This window comes from Sarcophilus harrisii, chromosome 1, assembly GCF_902635505.1.
Source record: "Sarcophilus harrisii chromosome 1, mSarHar1.11, whole genome shotgun sequence".
Lineage (NCBI taxonomy): Eukaryota > Metazoa > Chordata > Mammalia > Dasyuromorphia > Dasyuridae > Sarcophilus > Sarcophilus harrisii.
The window spans coordinates 264900062-264905719 of NC_045426.1; the positions used below are offsets into that span (position 1 = coordinate 264900062).

At 35.6% G+C, this 5658-nt stretch overlaps 1 long non-coding RNA gene across 1 annotated transcript; it reads right to left on the reverse strand.

Moving 5' to 3' along the window:
• Nucleotides 1-957: 957 nt before the first annotated feature.
• On the reverse strand, nt 958-1699 carry LOC116421059. Its single transcript, XR_004231379.1, has 2 exons — nt 1583-1699; nt 958-1230 (listed from the first exon to the last, which is right to left on the reverse strand). It is a non-coding gene; the product is annotated as an uncharacterized LOC116421059 (long non-coding RNA).
• Between the last annotated feature and the right edge of the window lie 3959 nt (nt 1700-5658).

A 5658-nucleotide genomic window follows, 5' to 3' on the forward strand; every position in this document is an offset into this window, starting at 1 on the left:
ATGCATTGTCATTAAAAGCAGCAGCCACCACCTGGTACAAGTCTCAAACTTGAAATAAGACACAGAAGGCATTCTCATAACTCACAGGAACATCTTACACTGCTGAACCCTGCCTGACCTCTCTGTGATAACTGCTTTAATCTTTAGCAGAGTAAAGTTCCCTTCATTCAACAGAGATGATTCTGGCATTCTCCTTCCAATCTCACTTTGCGTTGTGCCCAGGTGAGCCTGGTTATTCCTGGTTCTGTGTACATATTTTTAATTAACTCAGTACTCAAAAACAAAACTCAAATGATGAAAGTGATCCTTTCTGAGAGCAATGAATATGTTGTTTTTCATCTTTCATGAAGCTCCTATTGGGAGCATGGCATTGCAGATATATATACTGAGGATATGATGTTTTTTCAATTAAGTTAAATCTAAAAGTTTAGCCTTCATCAGCACTATGTTCTTTTTTTTTTAATTAAAGCTTTTTATTTTTCAAAACATATGTGTAAACAGTTCTTCAACATTAGTCCTTGAAAAACTTTCTGTTCCAGTTTTCCCCCCCTTCCATCACCCCCTTCCCTAGATGGCAAGTAGTCCAATATATGTTAAACATGGTAGAAATATGTTAAATCCAATATATGCATACATATTTATACAATTATCAATTAGCACTATGTTCTAATTAATTTACTTTATTATATGTTTAAATGTATAGAATCAGGCAAAGAGAAGGGAAGGGGACTAACATTTATTAAGTACCTATCATGTACCAGGCACTTTACTAATACTGTGTTTCATTTAAACCTCACATCAACCCTTAGAAGTCAATGCTACTATTATCCCCATGTTACACATGAAAAAACTGAGGCAGGCAGAATTTAAATGACTTACCCAAGGAAATACAGCTAGTAAATGCTAAATAACATGTATATATGCACAGAAAAAAAGAATTATACATGAAGCTGTGAATCTCTATTATGTATATTTGTTTTTAATTCTTGAAATATATAATCAATTCAACATACAATTCAAAGGAAGTATCCTGCTTGTAAGTGATTTTTTTTTGCCCTTTGTCTTCTATGCATTAAAAACATTTCAATGATCTTCTTTTCTTTTTGGGGGGTGGTGGAGTAAGGATAACCTTCCTTATATCTGCTTGCCCTTCCCCTTGGAAAAAAATAAGAATAAAACACTTGTTGTTGTCATTTGTCTTTGTTTTCAAAGGGTGATGTCCTTACTTCCCTGTGAATTGGATTTAAATGAGATATGATTAGACAAAGTCATCAGCCTCACTCTCTCTTCCAGAGTCATCAAAGTTCAGTAGCAAGACAAAAGTCAAGATGATTGGCAATGGCCCAGAATGCAATAGATGGCCTTGGTATCTTCAAACTCTGCCCAGACTCTAAGCATAGTGCCTGATTCAGCCACCTTCATGACTATTGGATCAAATTGTTCTCATCTGTCTATTGTGTTGGGAGAAGTCTTCCTACGCTACTTTGAACTCAGGTCCTCCTGACTTCAAGGCTAGTGCTCTATCCACTACACCAGCTAGCTGCCCCCTCACATGTTTAGAATAGATACCTTATTTACTCACCAATGGGTCTGTGACTGGCCAATTATCTTCAAATTTATTTAGCCTTTATGTACATACGACAGTTTCTTGGAACCACAGGTGAGAGTTGAGTGCCAAGTGGTCACCAAAGATGGATAAACAGCCCTGAAAAGAATTCAATAAGTCTAGTGCTAGTCCTTCTTGAACATTCATATATATTTCATATGTACATGTTAGTTTACTTGAATATATATAACATATAAACAGATGCATATATGTATACACACATGTACATAGTCAAGCAAAAGAAATAAGTCATAGGGATATTTTATACACACATATTTACATATATGTATATAATTTTATATGCTTATATTCAAATAAAATTAATTCCTACAAAGAAAATGTCTTCTTTATCTTAAGTTCATTTCTCTGCCATGAGTTGAGTAGCTTCAATACTGGTTTTCTGTAATCCTGATTTGTCACTGTGTCGATCACAGTTCTTAGGTCTTTCAAATGTATTTTTCTTTATAATTTTGTTTTATTGTAAAAAGTCATTGTTCTGTTCCCTTTACTCTGTTCAGTTTATGCAAGTCTTTCTGGGTTTCTCTGATATTGTCCTTTTCATCATTTTTTATAGCTCTATAGGGCTACATTCATATGCCATTATTTGTTCAGCCATTTTCTAATAAATGGATAGCCCTTTCATTTCTACTTCTTTGTAGCAATTTGAAAAAAGCTGCTATGAATATTTTTGCACCTTTTCTTTGACCTCTTTGGGTGCACAGAACAAGTACTGGTATTGCTGGATGATATACAGTTTAGTGACTTTTTTATGCATATTCCAAATTGTTTTCCCAAGTGGCTTTTACCAAAACTGTTCCACCAACAATCCATTATTGTACCTGTTTCCCCACAGCCCCTCCAACAATTGTCATTTTCCATAAACCTTGGGGGTTATTTTTGTCAAATTGATCAGTGTGTACCTGAGAGTTGCTTTAGTTTGCATTTTTCTAATTATGGGTGATTTTTTCATATGGCTATTAATAGCTTAGATTTCTTCTTTTGAAAACTGCCTATTCATGGCTTTTGACCATTTATCAATTGAGGAATGTGAGCCAGTGCTCTTTCTACTTTATAGTTAAGAGATGATTATCTCCTTAATTAAAAAGACCTCATCCACAGATGAATTCTTCTTTTGGACCTTAAGAGCCCTTAGTTCCAGAGTATCTCTTTATTTCTCTACTGTAAATGTCCTCGGGCAGCAGGTACTCTGCCAACTCAGCATCCTCAGAAATTCCCTTATTACACACCCTGGTGCCAAGGTAGGACTCTTTTTCTTGCACTCCTCAGCTCTACAGGGACTTTTTGGATATTGAGGTGAGCAATGGTTGCCCATGAGCAGTATTAATAAAGATGGGAAGATTATCACCATTAAGAACAATGACACATTCCTTCTCCCCTCTTCCCCTCCCCTTTCAGCTTGCAAAACCTAAGTCTGCTTTGTGAATATAGAAAAGTCAATTAATTTTTAAGCATCATTTTTCTCATTTTTGAAATGGGAATAAAAATATCTACAGTATTTAACTGACAGGGATGATGTAAAGATAAATGGATGACCTATGGCTACTATTTTATAAACCTTTAAATACCATATTATATTATAGATATTAAATGTATAGACTTAAATACTATATTAAATAGTAAATTAAATTAACTTATTAAGCTAAATTAAATACTATATTAAATATATATTAATTACTATATAAATGGGTCATTTATTATTCTCATCAACATCAATATCTAGGGAAGAAAGACATTTGTTTTCACTGCCTCCACTTTCTCACCACCTACTCACTTCTTGAACCTCTAAAATCTGGCTTCTCTTTCCAGTATTTGGCTGATGCTGTTCTCTTCAAGTTCATTTATTCAAATTTGATTACCTCTCCTTGGTGATCTTCCCTAACATCTTTGCAGGACTGGACAATGTTCACTTCTCCTTTTTTATTACTCTTTTCTCTTTTAGCTGGTTACCTTGCTATCTGCTCAAATCTCAATCTCTATTTTTTTTTGTTTCATCTTCTCCCTCTGACCCCAAACATTGGATTATTTCCTTAAGATTCATGTTTAATCTTTCCCTCCCTTCTTCTCTTCCCTAATATGTCCCTTTCCCTTCCTTCCTCTCTTCACTTCTCTCCCTTTCTCTCCTTTCTTCTCTTTCTTCTGCTCTGTTCTCCTCTTCTTCTCTATTCCCCTTTTCTCTTTTTGTCTCATTGTGTTCTTATGCATAGCCACCAATCTCTTCCCCACAATGGCCTCAATTAGAATATCTTTACAGATAACTCTTGAATTGTTGTAATATTTCCCTTAAGCTCCAGTACCTGTATTTCCAGTAGGTAGAAATCTCCATTTGGTTGTCTCATTGACACTTCATTCTCAATATGTCCTAAAGTAAATTAATCTCTTCTCATGAAACCTATTCTTTGTCCTGCCTTTCCTTATTTTGGTGGGTGGTACCACTGTCTGCAATCTTAGCATCAACAATCTTAACATATTAGATTTGGATGACAACTTGAAGGCCATCTATTATAGACTTATTGAAAAGCCCATCAACAGCAGCTCCCCAAAGAGGTGTTCCAGTCTATTTTTGAAGATTTGTAACATTTTTGGTGTCCCTCAAATCATTCTCAAATCATGGAAGATCACTTGTACATGATTAAAATCTCTTATTTCAGTTTCTATCCCCTGTACCATTTCCATCAATCTTTTCTTCCTTACACTTGTTCTGCACCCTCCTCCCCCTTCCCAGCTATCACCAGGGAATTTTTTCTTTCCTGACTATTTGTTATGCCAGTGAGGACCTTTACTACAGATTGGAAGAAGACAATTTGGGTGGCATAAAGTTCTTGCTGGAAAACAAAATAATCAGGTTTGAAATTCTGGAAGGATCTTTGCCTCCTTCCTCTCCCCCATTCAAGTCTCACATCCAATCACTTGCCAAATCTTATGGCATCTATTTCCACAACTTCTCTCACATCTTTTCCTCTCACATTGCTACTGTCCTAATTTTTGTCCTCATTACTTTTCAATAGTGAGGGCACAAATTATAATAGTCTCCTAACTGGTGTCTCTGACTCCAGGCTCTCCTCTTTGTGAGACTCAGGGAATCTAAGAGATTAAAATAATTTTTAAAAATAATAATACTGAGCCACTTCAATTTCTAATATGTTGGATATTGATAGCTACAATACACATTAAAAAAGATTCTCTGGGGGAAGAGATCTTCAATAATTTTAAAGAGTGCCCCAAAAGTTTGAGAACCACTGGTCTATATCAGGCTGTATCTTCTGTATCAAGCTATATCATTAGTACTTGACTGAGGAAATTAGAAAGTCATGGAACATAAGGAAAGCTTTGTGGAGAAAGGAGTTTTTATACTTAAGCTTGAAGTATGGGTAGGATTTGCCTGAGGGCTTCTTTCTTCCCTCTTTCCACACCATTGGAAACTTAGACTGTCTCTTTGCATCTCCTGATTCTGAGAGGTAAGCTTTTGTTTTCTTTTTACCAAGATTGGCTCATGTCTTGTGGATGTTTCCTAGCTGTCTCCTTACCCTGTTCACCCTATGCCACCTTACTTTCCCTTTATATGTTGGCTTCCTCTATTAGAATATAATCTCCTTGAAGATAGGAACTATTTTGCTTGCTTGCATTTGCATTCTTAGCACTTAATACAGTGCCCACCATATAGTATTCGAAGAAAGCTTTATCTAGCTTTTCCTTCATCTGCACTTTTGTTTTTATAAGCTTTTGACCTTTGTTTCAAAAATGTCAATGAGGCCTTTTTGGGGGAGAGTATTCAGCATCAGAGAATGTACCCTAAATATGGGATGACTCAAAGCAAGTAGGAACATTTGGTCCCCAGTTTCAGCATCAGAATATAGGAGAGAGTGGAGCTGTACTTCAATGATATATGTTGTTTCTTACCATCCATTCATCTGGTTTAAAAGGAAATTAAAAATAATGACATTTTGGATTTTTTTTTCAATTTCTCTCAAACTTTCAGACCAGAAGGCAGCAAAGGTAAGGAAGGAGATTTCTCTCTTTTCCATCCCTACTCC